The following is a 13,786-nucleotide window of genomic DNA, read 5'->3' as shown; positions in this document are numbered from 1 at the left end:
AGAAGGGCCTGAACTCATGAACTTCATGACCAATGGACCTGAAGTCTGGAAACACATATGATACCTCATTAACAGGTATCCCAGTGTGATATCAATACATCATCTGCCATGCACTCACCTGTGCTTCCAGATGGGGTGGCCACTGGCAGCGAGGGGCTATTTGCACAGTTATGCAGATGGCTGCCAGCCCACTTGCTCCCCTTGCCCAGCTCCTGGGCTGACCACCACCAGGGCCCCTGTGCATAGAGCCCATGAGCAGTCCCCATCACCTGTGGGCTTCCCAGTCTGTGCCCAACTTAATGATAGCTGTTAGGGTCCAGTAGAGGCTGCAATGTCCCCATCCTAGCAGGGGCTTCACTGAAGAAACGAGGCCCTGGCACCCAGGCCAGGGCAGGGAGGAGACAGTTGGTAGACACAGCCAGGGCTGCAGGGGCTCGGAGGTCATGGGGCCCAGGTGGGCAGGCAAGGGAGGAGCCAGTCCTTGAAGGACAAAGAGGATTTAGCTCACTGGAAGGGATGGCATTCCAGAAGGACAGAAGTGTGTGGGCAAAAGTTTGGAGTCATTCCCAGGGAGAGGTGTACCCTCTCCCATAAGATGTTTGGCCTGCCCTGGCCCAAAGAGCAGAGTCTTTGCTCTCGATGGCTAGTGGCTGTGAGGTGAAGCACATGGCCAGGGGATGTGGGTGACGGGGGAGGCGTACCCTCAGGCCTGAGCCAAGGGAGACCAAGTGGGCCCACACAGGCCAGAGCCTGAGACCTTGGCACCAGCTACTCGGAGATCTTGACTCGAGAGTTAGTGATTCATTTGTGGCCAATTTTCTGCTGGCTTTGCCTGGAAATTCCCAAGCTTGCCCCTTCCCTCACCTTAGGGAGCTCCAAGAATACAGTCTCACTTACACTTGGCTGAGAACGTCTCACCCACTATCCAGGGAATGGTTTTTAAAATTACAGCAGGTGTGATGTAGGTTAGCCATTAGGAAAAGCTGATCAGGGGCTACAGGCTGGGGGCTGGGGTGGTTTGTTTGAGTGTTTGGAACAAATGTGAATAGAATTCAGTCTAGTGTAAAGTGTTGTGACAGTTACAAATGGGGAGCTACAGCTTGACCCAGAGTAGGACTTGGCTGGGCTGAAAAAGTAGTGGCATAGGCAAAGGCCCTGGGGCATGAACATCCAGGGAACGCTGAGTGATTGTGGTGTGGCTGGAGTGTAGAGACTGTGAGAGACTTCTAGAAGTGTGGACACAACTCCCAAGTGAAGAACTCCCAGGACTTGAAAATTTGGCAGTGGGACGTGCTGGCAGTGGGGAGTCAGGGCTGGTACCTGAGTGGGGGACAGGTGTGTTTGATTTGGGTTGTAGGATCGCTTGCCCATCCCTGTCTTGATTCTGCTGGTCAGCAGACCTTGTTGACAGCCTGCTCTGTGCCAGGTCAGACCGACGTTCTGCACGGGTCCTGCACCTGTGTGGAGGCTGAACTAAAGGGAGGGGGTTACATGTAGCAATTCAGGTGTGAGCACGGGTGTGTGCGGGAGCAGGGGAATGGCTGATGACTTCAGATCCACTGGGCTCCATCACCGTAAGTCCTTGGGTGAGCATAGCAGAGGTGTTGGGGTAGGCTTCAGGAACCCCATGTTCCTGGCAGGCTCTGTGGACACGCCGCCTGGAAACCACTTCTGCCCTGTAATATCAGCACAGCTGAAGGAGCCTGGAATGTGTATCTGTCCCTGTACAGAGGAGGGGAGCAGACGAGGCCCAGAGAGGGGAAGGTTAATGGCAGAGCCCAGGCAGAACTCAGGGCCCAGTCTCCCAATCCTGGCTGATTGCACATAGATCCCACCACCCACCCACTCCTGCAGATCTAAGGACATTTCCCCCAAACCAGGCAAAATAGAGCTGCCTGATTGTCCAGGTCAAAACGTCTGGGTGTTTGGGGGAGGGAGGGTTCCTTTGTATCTTTCACAACTTAGCAAATTTAATTTCTTCTGATTATTTCTTGACGGTCCCAGGCGTTGGTGGTAAACAACCACTCTCCCCAGAATGTTTCCCTGTGACAGCAGCTTTCTCTGGCAAGAGTGCTATCAACACTTGGCAGGGCCTCCTCCTGGCTCCTGGCTCCCAGCTCCTGAGCTCCTGAGCTCCTGGGCTCTTGAGCAAGGCAGCAAGTGAGGGCTTCTCAACAGCTTTCAGCATGCAGAGCTTGCCCTGTGTACCAGGGCAAGGACAGGCCTAGCCTCTTTGTTCCCCGCGGCAGCCCGGCCTGGCTTCGGAGCCTCAAGTGGCCTCTGGTTGTGGATGGTCCCTGTGCGGTGGGGCTGGGTGGTATCAGGTGTCTGCTGGCTCCCACAGCTCTGGTGCTGAGGTCCTTGGCATGGCTCAGTGGCAGGAGGGAGCCTGTCCCCTGAGCAGCTCTGCCAGGCCTGTCTGTGGCCGAGAGACCGGCAGCATCCTGGGCCTGCAGCCTCCATGGTCTGCGTCACACTGGCTTAGGTGTCCTGAGTCAGAGCCAGGAAATGGATCTGCCATGTGGGGGTGGAGGTGCTGCTGCCCGGGCAGCTGGGGTGAACCCCAACCTCCTGCCCATCCACACCTGGAGGGTCCTGGCCTTGTGCTTCCTTCCCCTGGCCTGGCCTGAATGTGACCAGTGCCTGGAGGAGAGGCTGAAGTTCCAGCCTGCTCCACACTCCACTTCCTGTGCCCAGGCCCCTGTTGTTGGCAGGGTGGGTGCTGAGACACAGGCACCATGCTATGCTGTGCTTTTGCCTGAGTTATTCTATTCCCTTTTTCTAGCATGCCCTTTCCAACTCGTTGTCTGGGTGATTTTCTGCTCCCCCTCCAAGAATTTACACACGAATGACTTTTCTGGTGAAGGCTTCCCTGGCACCCCCACTCTGGCCAAGGCTGCCCCCCTTTCCTCTGAGCCCCCTCTCCATTGATGGCTCCTATCACAGTGTAGTATATTCACGTTTGGAGCCCGTTCGCCTGTGCAGGTGCCTTGAGGCTTTTTTCTTTGTGGGTCCTACAGGCCTGATATGTAGTATCAGCTCAATAAAAGCAGGCTGGATTTAATTAAGGGGGTTCCTGAAGGCGGTGCTGGAGTCTCCCTTTGTTAATGGTGTGGTGAAGAGGAGGTGGGAGTTTGGAAATGGGGAGAGGCTGACTTGCCCGCCCAACCCCTACCCTTGATCCCCTCTGAGGGCAGTGCTGCCCCCCTGACTGCTGGGGACTGGGGTGGCCCCCTCCATTTCCATCCAGCGGCAGCCTTCCCTGCCCGGCAGGAGCTGGCTCCCCAGGTTGCCGGAGTGATCACTCTCCAGAAAACACCCCAGTGGAAACTGCATGAATGATTGATAAGAGCTGAGAGCTGTTTAATTTTTTCCCCCTGTTTAATGGCTATCAATAATTTAATACGCTCTCTGTATGTTTTTAAGAAATAGCACCCATTTCGCCGTCTCCGGTTTAGCGGGCTAAATGATTTAAGTGTTGGAAATGTGCTCTGAGGATGGAGGTTGAGTGAGTCGGAGAAATCTGGAGGCTGGGGGTGGGGGAAGGCGGGTTCAGAGCCAGCCACAGCATCTTGGCCTGGGTGTGTGTGTGTGTGTGTGTGTGCATGCACGTGCATGTGTGTGTGTGTGTGTGAAGGTGGGAGGGAGAAGGGAGGGAGGGAAGGGGCGGGTAAAAGCCAGCTCCTCTCTGCTAAGAGCAAGATAATTGCTTTTCCGGGGCCTCACTGAGCAGCAGCTGAACAGCTGTCAGCACCCCCCCTCCACAAATGCTAAGCTTTTTTTCTGGATGGCTCTGGGGGGCCCAGGGGGGCTAGGAAGGAGCTGCCACCAGTATCACCATGGACTGAGGATCTCCCTTCCCCCTGACATCTTTGCCCCCTCTTAAAGCTTCTAAATCACTTCTATTTTAACGACGCAGTAAGGCTGCTGCCCGGGTGGTGTCTTCCAGATGGGGTGTGGGTGGTGGAGTGGAGTGAGGGACTCAGAAGGACCTGGAGGGTCATCTGTCAGTGCTTCCCCAAACTTTCCAGATGCAGAGCATCACCTGGGAGGACTTGCTAAAAATTTAAATTTCTGGGCTGTGTTCCAGACCCATAGACTTCCATTCCCAGGGGAGAGGCCTGGGAAGCTGTGGGTTTAACAATCAGCCCAGGTGATTCTTAGCAGAGGAGTTTGGGAACTATAGAGTCCAGCTCTGTTCTGGTGCTTACAGCACCCACAGCACCACGTGGCAGCTCCCTTCTGCTTGCATGCCTCTGGGAATGAGGTACTCACCACCTCCCAAGGTGGCAGACCCACTTGTGGAAGGCATACTCTAGTCCAGAGTTGCTTCTGATGTTAGGCTGTGACCTACCCAGCTGCCCCTGTGGGCTGGGAGTTCTCTCTGCTACAGGACAGACCATGTTTCCTGGGATCTGATGTCTTTCCCTCTCCCAACCTCACCACTTTCTGGCTTGTTTGGGCCTCTCTGCTGGGTAAGGAGCTTCCTCTCTTAGCAAAGGGTCCTGGAGGTAGAATGCAGGAAGGTGACAGGTGCTGTGGCCTGTCTGTAGTGTGTGAGGTGGCTGCATCATCCTGTTGCTGGTAAGCATCATCGCTGGTACAGTGGAGACCCTGAAGAAGGCAGAAAGATGCTGGGCTTCAGCACCGCCTTGGCCTGTCGGGGATTCCATTCCTCCCACGAGAGAGAAAACTGGCTCATCAGAGATTGTTGTGTCAGCCATAGCTCTTAGATGACCCTGGGGGGAACTGAGGGCTGAGGGGTTTCCCCAGAGACCACATATCTATTTAGGACAGAGCTGGAGCTGCAAATGTGGGGGGCAAGATGCCCTTAGAGGGGTGGCCAGGCCAAGGCCCTGGCTTTAGGGATCAGCTGAGGCCCCAGCCAGTCACTCACCTGAGGTTGGATGGGGAAGGGCTTCCGCCTTCTCAGTCACTCGGGGCCGATGGACAATTCATGGAGTCAATACATGGAAGGATTTTGGTGGAGCCGATGCCCACTCTGTCTGGCATTACAACTCTTCCTTCTGTCTGCCTAACAGTTTCCATTGTTTTGCCAGAGGGTGTAGCATTATACCACTGCCATGGGTCTTGCAATTTTGTTTTAATAGATAAGTAAGAGGGAAGGAGTGGTGCACATTTACTGGGCATCATGGCCTACTGTGAAATGGGGAGTATAATCCCCCCATAAGCCCTGCACTCTGTAGCCCCTTACTGCACCCCCGGATTCAGCCCCACCCTCCATCTCTGTGGGAGAAGGCTGGGCCCCCAGGAGAGAATTGCCCTGTTGGGTGCTGGCAGCTGACCCATCTTGAGATCCCAGTCCCCCATCCTCCCCTGAAGCCTGCTCTGGCCATCACAGTATGGTTGGGGTGTCTCGACCCTGGGGGAAGAGGAATAGGGGTGCCACCCAACCCTGATAGAGCTTCTGCTTGGAGAACTCTGAGAGCTGGGGAGGCAGAAGAGAGACTTACACACCCTGGGGAAGACCCAGCCCCAGAGAGAGAACTGTGTGAATATGGACACCCAGGCAAGGCCTGGGGAGGTCAGGGAGGGCCTCCAGGAGAAGGTGCCACCTGACTGCAGGCTTGAGCATGGTAGGAAGGGGAAGGGCATCCTGGGGTGGAGGTGTGATGCAGCCTGTGGGGGTGCACAGAAGAGTGAGGAAGAGCCTGCAGGGCTGGGGATGGGCTACAGAGGCCGGCTGGCCAGGGCGGGGCTGACCTGATTCACTTGGGCGGAGAGCCACGGAAAGATTTGTCTTTAGTTCCATTGAAGTGTTACACCCATGCAGAAAACTGTGTATCTCCTACATTTGTAGCTTGACAAATTATCCTGAAGGGCACATGCTTCTGTAGCCGCCAGGCAGATCAAGAAACAGAAACTTGCAGACCCGCTAGAGCCCCCTGTGCCTTCTACTCACTGCCCCCTCAAGGATACCGACCGTCCTGACTTCCAGCCTGCTGTGAGTTATCTCCTGCTGCCCAGCAAACCACCTGAAAACTTGGTGGCTTAAAGCAGCCACCATTTATGAAACCTCACAATTCTGTGGTTTGGCTGGACTTCTCCTCCTGATTCCCTTGGGCTCATGTGACTCCAGTCACCTTTGAGGGTCGGCTGGACTGGAAGGTCCAGATGGCCTCAGTCACACGGGCAGTGGCTGCTGGCTGTTGCCAGGGGAGTTCCCCACCCTCCACTAAGACAGACACCTCCCTCCGTGGCCTGCAGCCTCCCAAGAGAGGCAAGGCCAGAAATGGCAGGACCTCTTGAGGAGGCCTAGTCTCTATAACTCACAAAATGTCACTCACACCAAATCCTGTTGATCTAAACAACTCTCAAAGCCAGCTGTCAGCAGGTGGAGAACAGACTCCGCCTCTTGGTAGGAGGAACTCCAGAGGACCCCTGCCGTATTTCGTCTATTACAGGCGTAGAGTCTTTTTGCCCTTCTTGACCTTTATATAAATGGATCTCCTAAGTGTATTCTCTATCGTGCCTCGCTTTTTGAGTCAACATTATGTTTGCAAGATTTACCCATGGTGTTGTTGGATGAAGTTGCAGATCACTCATTCCCAAGTCTGTGCAGCAGTTTGTTGTGTGGAAACACCAGTTGACCCATTCTATGGTTGGTGGCCATTTGGGAAGTTTTCATTTTCTGGCTGTTATGAATTGCCTTGCTACAAGCATTCTAGCACATGTCTTCTGGTGAACATATGCACATTTTTCTGTGGACATGGAGTTGCTGGGTCATGGGAGAGGTCACAGGGTAAGAGACCCTTCCAAACTGTTCTTCCAAGTGGTGAGACTAGTGTCTACTGTGTGCCCCACCAGCAGAAGGGGACTTTACAAAGACCCAGCTGAAGATGGGCTGGAGGTGCATCTTGTGGACACTGGAAGGGGCTTCCTGTGATGTCCCCTCTGCCCGCCCTGAGCCTCAGCCCCCCAGGTCGGGGGAAGTAGAGCCATGAGGCTGATCCCTCTTTTCTGAGCGTGAGCTTTCCTGCTGCACTTTTTCCACCCCAGAGGCCTCCCATTGCCTTCTCCTTTTCCCAGAAGCTGCCTTTCATGGTTGACCTGACCCTCAATAGTCAGGGAGGCCAGGGGTCTGCACATGCCAGAGCTGGGGGGGGACAGCCACACAGCCTCCATCCCTGAGGAGATTTGGACTTCACTCCAACCTTGCCTTTCGCCATTGGAGGAACACTTTCCCTCTCAGGGCCTCAATTTCCTCATTTGTAAAATGACAAGGAAAAGTATCAACCTCACCGAGTCCCTTCCTTCTCATCAATCTGACCCCATAGTTTAGAATCAAACAGAAGAAGGGATGGGGGAGGCCTCCTGACTTCAGTCCGCCCACGTTGTTCTGTTTGTTCACTGCACACCTTCACAGCACCATTCATCCATCAAGGAGTCTCTGTGGTCCTTGTTAACCAGTTCAGAGGACAGAGAGAAACTAGACTTCACTCCCAATGTCCAGGAGCTGGGCCTGGGGCGGGAGAGTGTCCTGTGGGAAGCGGGAGGAGGCAAGGTTGGCCAGGTGCACAGCTCGCTGGAGACAAACGAGCAAGGAGGGGCTGGTGAGAGAGGGCTCCACGGAAGCACTTGAGCAGAGTCTCGAAGGCCAGGGGCCCTTGAAAGACAGAGAAGTGGGGAGAAGAGCTCTGAGCGGGGCACCCAGCATGTGCCAAGGCTGGAGCCAGGGGCTCTGGGAGGCTGGGCTGACTGAAGCCCAGTGGTGGGCGGGCAGGTTTGGCTGCTGCTGTGGTCTGGCTTTCAGGGCTGCGGGGCTGCTCGGCCGGTGCCGGGGCTTCGAATGTGACGTTCAGGAGCTGCGACCTTTATTTGGCAGTGGCAGGGCAGTATCTAGTGTCTAGGGTAGCTCCACGTTGGTGGGCCAGTTCCATCTTCCAGGAGATGGCAGCCAGGACATAGAGGTCCATGACGTGGGTGAGGAGCTGCCCACAGGGTCAGAGCTTGGAGCTCACTGCCCTCTTTCTTGTCTCCCACAGGACTCACGGCAGCTGTGTTCTGATTTTGTACTACTGCTGGGGCTGCCGCCTTCTCCTCCAGACGCTCTCAGCAGACTTGAGTCCTGGTCCTTCGGCAGAGGCCTGAGCAGGTAAGTGGGATGGGCTGGCCCTCTGGTGCTGTGCACCTGCTGACGTAGGGCAGACGGGGAGTGCGGGCCGCCCAGAGTGCATGGTGCTGTTTCAGGGGCCCAGAGGGCTGGGGAGGGGACGGGGCTTCTTTCTCAGTCTTTATTTGTTCCTTGGCCTTTTCCTCTCAAAGAAAGCCACACAGTAGAGGGTGGTGAGTGTACTGATCTGGGACCTGGACATTGGATTTTATTCTGCTGCCAACTCCCAGTATCGCCTTGGGTAGCCCTTTCCTTCTAGAGGGCCTCAGCTTTCTACTGTAGTCCATGGAAATAACAGTAATGATATCCTCTAACCCGACAAGCACTTAACTGTATTCTGGGTACTGTGCAAAGTACTATAGAGTTATTACTTCTTTCAGCATCACAGCAGCCTCATGAGGGCATTGCTGTAATCACCAGCGTTGTACATGTGAGAAAACTGAACCTCACTCACTCAGGAAGTAACTTGCCCCAGGCGGCACACCTGGCTGAGCCTCGGGTCCAAGTCCAGGTCTGTGTGGCTCCAGTGCGCTAGCCACTGCCCGCTGGCCTACTCTGCCTCTGGCCTTGCTCCTAGCTTCTTCTTGCGGGTGGGGATCAGGGCAATTATGGGTGTCTTCGGAAGTGCCAGATCCTGTCCCAACTCAAGAAAAAGGGAGAAGGGCTTTTACCAGGTGACAGGCTCCTGGTGGGTCTGGGGTCATGACCCATTTGTGATGTGATGTGGCAGGGACCAGGCCTGGCCTCCGGGTGCCTCTGAGGTGGCAGCCAGGGCCCCCTCCAGAGGAGGGGTGTGTAGGCTGGATAAGGCTTTCTTTCCCTCCACCCCTCGAATTCGTTTTCCTAAGCTTGTATTAAACACTTACTGTGTGCCAATTCCTGGGTTAGGTACCAACTGCAGTGCAAGGGAAAGGGGCCCGTCCCACTCTGTGCTCCGTGGAGAAACAGAAAGATCCCAGTGACGTGGCAAGCCCCATAACAGTGGCGTGGAGAGGGTTCAGAGGCTGGGGGGAGAATTCTGGGGAGGTGACCACAAGTAAGTTACAGTGTGGGGAGACAGAAGCAATAGATGGAGCAGAACCTGGCAGGATATGCATGCACACAGACATGAATGGCGGTGAGTGCATAGATAATACAGACGTGCAAGTGTGCTCTTCCTCACAAACGTGTACACAGATGTCGCTTCTGCATGCCACATGAATGCACACAGATAACACTTGCGTGCACTTGCATGCTCACATACACATTCACAAACTCGTGTTGGAACTATACACATACACAGGCACAAACTCTCACAAGCACACAGCATTCTGACACACACGGGGCTGCATATCCATGCACACACAATGCAGAGTGTGTTCCAGCAAGAAGAGGCAGTTCAGAGGTCGATGGCTCTGCATCGGCAAAAGCTTCCAGCAGCTCCTGGGAGGCTCTGGACAGCCTGGGCCGAGGCTGAGCTAGAGCTCTGTTTGTGTGTATGTTGGGGAGGGTGTTGGGGCTTGAGCTATGTGACTGACCATGTGACTTGACCGTGGACAAGCCCTTGCCCTCTCTGGGCCTCATTCCCCATCGGGAAACAGGAATCGTCCCAGTCCGCCTCCTATACGGTGGCCACAAGGATGAGAGGCTGCTGTGTAGATTGCCAAGAGCAATTTTGGGCACTCTGCAGGGCTTCAACAAATTGAAGGTAGTAGTCTCATGAGAAGAAAACAGGTTACGGGTAGAGTGGGGATGTGGGGGCTGTTCCTTTCCAGGCTTCTCATCCCCTGGGGCCTGGGTCCTCTCTGAATCATGGGCACAACAGTCCACCCTGCCTGCCTCCCCCAAGGTGGTGGGGTCTGTGTCATCCCTGCATCGTTCTCCCACCTGCACTTACCTGTTGACTCCTGAGGAGTTGGGGGCCTGCAGTGCCCAGCTTTGGTACAACAACCACATTTGGCTCCCTGCCAGGAGACTGGCACATTGCCTCCATGAGTGCTCTAAATCCCCTTGAGAAGCCTGAGAAGAAGGCCTTACCGAGCAATTTCCAGATGAGGAAACTGAGGCACAATAAATGCAGGTGAGGTTCTTAAGGACACCTGCTCATAAGTGTTGGAGCTGGGCTTCGGATCCAGGTCATCAGATGTGAACATTTATGCTCTTTTCTCCCATGATCTCCTTTCAGGAATAGGTCATTTATTGCCCACTTTGCAGATAAGGAAACTGAGGCTCAGAGAGGACAGGCCACTCAGCCAGGAAGTAGCACAGCCAGAATCGGGTGCTTATTAACCACATTGCACCCACCTCAATTCAACACTTCCTTTTCCTTTCTCTCCCTCCTTCCCAGAGAGCCCCTCCAGGTTAGAGGGGGTTCCCAAGGAGGCTTCTGGGATTATCTGGGCTTTAGTTCTGACCTAGTATTCCCAGGCATACCTGCCATTTTCTTGCAAATAGAAAGGTAGGCTATTCTCTGGGGTCTGCTTTCTAGCATGACCTAGTAACTTCCTCTCCACGACTCCTTTGTAATGTATCCTTAGGATTGTCCTTTGGAAACTTGGCCAGCAGAAAGCTCTGGGGTACCCAAGGGGCCTGGAGGAGTCCTAGGCCTTTGGAGAGGTAGCCACTGCTTGCATATCCACTGGGAGGCTCTGTGACCTGCTAAAGGATCTGGGTGTGGGACCACAGCACAGGGAGCCAAGGTTCTGCTTGGCATGGGTGGTAGGTGCCACTATGGAAGCAAATTGGGAAGGATCCCTGGGAGGTGACATTTACGCTGGGCCTTGGAAAGAGGAGAAATTTGCTAGGTTGATGTCAAAGGCCAAGGAAGACCCAGCAGAAGGCTCAGCTCCACCAAAGTCCCAGAAAAGTGAGAGTTTATTCATCGCCCTTCGCACCTGCATCTGCACCCAACAATACCCATCAGAGTCTCCTAGAATTAGGGCCAGCTAAATAATTTAGCTGTGGTCCAATGCTAAATGAAAATGCAGAGCCCTTTGTTCATGAATTATAAAAGATTTCAAGATGATGACAGCAGAGTAGGGTCTTTCTAAGCTTGTGGCCCTGTGTGATGGCCGGTGAAGCCAACCCTGCTTGAGTAAGTGTAGCAATTGTGGGATTTAGCTCCAAGAACTGAGTTCAAGTGCAGGCGCCACCAGTTACTTACCAGCCCCACGACCTTGGGCAAGTCCTCCTCATCTCCATAAGCCTCATCTGCCAATGAGCGATGGTACCCTCCTTCCGGCAGAGGAGGATCAGTGGTGCCAGCATCTAGCTTATCCCAAGCAGTCCAGGACAGAAACTTTGGCCAGGGTGGAGTGGCAACCCTTTCCATCAGGTAGTGATGTTCAAGGCTCTCCTGACCCACCCCATTTACCTTCCAGCACTGCCCCTGCCTACCTTGGTGGCCTGGTTTTTTTGTGCTTTTCCAAATCCACCTGGCTGGGCAGTGGAGGGTATGGGGAGTCTACTCTGTTTTATTTGCAGAGCCTTCTGTCTGGATTGTTCCTTGCCCACCCACCCATCTCTCCTTGGCAGACTCACTCCTGCAGGTTAGATGTCATGGAGATTTCTTTGACCCCCAGCTCCTCCCTTCCAACCTTTGCTGTGTGATACCTTCAGTAGCTGCAGTGACCTCTTGCGCTGTAGAGTTCTCTACAGTGTGCAAAGTCCTTTCACACCCATCACACCCTGGAGAGCTTTGAAAGGCTCTATTCCCATTTGCTAGATAGGAAAACAGAGGCTCAGAGGTACAACCACCCTAAGTTCCTGGGCTGAGGTCAGACCCACATCGGGCAGGGGTGTAGACAGTGGCAGCAGAGAGTGGTACCTAGGCTCCACCCTTGGCCGCCTCATCTTGCAGCATTTGGGAAAACTGGCTTTTCCCTTCTGGTAGAAAGCTCCAGCCCCTGGCCCAGGAGAGGTGTGTGGGTTGCTGAAGAGGGCCTGGTAGAGCGCAGAGGTCCAGCCAGTTAGAGTAGACAAGTGCCCAGCCCTGCTTTTCCCCACAAGTGATGTGGTCCAGTTCACGTGGCCCGGCGGACTAGAGCCAGGTATACATGGCTCCGAAGTCTGGGGCAGAGGTGAGAAGGCCCTAGCTGGCCTGGGCTGCAACCGCAGGCAAAGGCTGGCCACAGATGAGAGGGGTATCGCGTCAGGGGTATGACAAACTGTTACATATGGCTGGCACTTCACGAAAGACACTCAAAACACTCTTGGTGGATGAGTGTGGAGGATGCTGACGGATTGCGGCTGTAGACTGGGCTGAGGCGTGGAGGTTTTCCAGCTCTGTTACCCCTTTCTCTGTGGCTTCTGATTAGTGACTTCATCTCTCTGTGCCCCATTTCCTCATCTGTAAAATGGGGAGAATATCCATCTGGTTGTGAGGGATTCAACGAAGTAAGCCATGGGCACTGTCACAGCCATGCCTGGAGCGTGGTTAGTGCTTTCTGGCACTTTATAGCATGAATAGTGGAGGTGGCAGCAGCGGGAGTCAGTAGGGGGTGGACTCCAGGGCTGTGGCCACACAGGAGGGTTTCCCTCCACGGAGCGGCGTGGTTGTGTGGTCTTTTAAGAAAAGGTGGAGAGGGAGATCAGGGATTGGGGTTGGGCTGGATTTGGATTTCATATGAGGCAATCCCAAACAGCTGTTGCTCAGAGCTCTGTGGGCAGCCACCTGGGGCAAAGGCTGCACTCTCCTCACCAGCCCCTCCAGCCCCTGGTGTGTGGCTTTAGGCGGCCAGCATGCACACCCTAAGTTGTCAGTCAGCAGACTTCCAGGGTTACATAGGCGGTTTGGGGCCGGCCGTGAAGACCTTGAATGCCAAGCCCAACTCACAGCAGGCCTGGCCAGGGCCCAGCCCACGGCCACACGGAGCTGGGATTCCAGGGTCCGCATATGGCATGCCTGTCAATCTTCAGCACCAGCTGAGAATGCACACCTCTCCTCCCACTGCGTGGAATCTGTGGCCTGCAGCCCAGGCCCTCCACCCCAGCCTCTGCAGCCTGCTATGACTCCACAACCCCCACCCCAGCCTGGATCTGGGAATCGTTTGCAGCTCACTGCTTATTCCTGCCCAAGGTAGGATGCCCCTCTAGGTCAGGAGGGTGGGACTACTGTCCTGGTGGGCCCTCTGAGCAGGACTTGTGTTTAAGCCTCAGTCCCATTAAGAACTGCTGTGTGACCTTGGATAAGTTGCTGCCCCTCTCTGAGCAGCTCTTTATTGGTCTGTAAAACCAGAGGATTGGGGTAGGTCAGGGATTACAAACTGCAGTCTTCAAGGGTGTCAACAAACCCATTGAAGTTGGGACTATCCTGTTGTACAAATGAGAAAACTCAAAGCACAGAGAGGTTAAGAAACTTAGCCAAGGTCACACAGCTTATAGTGGAGCTAGGACTCAGCCCATTTTTATCTGACACCATAATATGTGTTTCCCCTACCACAACAAACTGCCTGTCATAGATACTTGCTTGTTTGCTGGGTGATCCATTTTGTCCATCAGCCAGCTTGGGGTTGAACACTTCCTTGTGCTCCTGCACCGTGCTAGGCCCTGGTATCCAATAGTGAATCTTCAGTTGAGCTGGGAGAGCACAGCTCCAGGTCCGGAGGTCTGAGTAGAGGTCACAGTCTCCAGTGCAGAGTTGCTAGGTGGGTGCAGCTCTTTCCTCATGCTGGA

General features: G+C 54.4%; 1 protein-coding gene across 6 annotated transcripts in view; it reads left to right on the top strand.

Moving 5' to 3' along the window:
* ZMIZ1 (zinc finger MIZ-type containing 1) overlaps positions 1-13,786 on the top strand; it is a 244,620-nt gene that overhangs the window by 41,779 nt on the left and 189,055 nt on the right. For all 6 annotated transcript variants that reach the window (XM_063638174.1, XM_055275575.2, XM_055275580.2 and 3 more), the window contains exon 2: positions 8,007-8,116. The gene's annotated coding sequence lies outside the window, so the exon portion shown is untranslated. The remainder of the gene's footprint in view (positions 1-8,006; positions 8,117-13,786) is intronic.

Source organism: Symphalangus syndactylus, chromosome 4 (genome assembly GCF_028878055.3).
Source record: "Symphalangus syndactylus isolate Jambi chromosome 4, NHGRI_mSymSyn1-v2.1_pri, whole genome shotgun sequence".
In the NCBI taxonomy this organism is placed as follows: domain Eukaryota; kingdom Metazoa; phylum Chordata; class Mammalia; order Primates; family Hylobatidae; genus Symphalangus; species Symphalangus syndactylus.
Note: the sequence above shows the minus strand (reverse complement) of the source record. Positions and strands in the feature narration are given on the sequence as shown.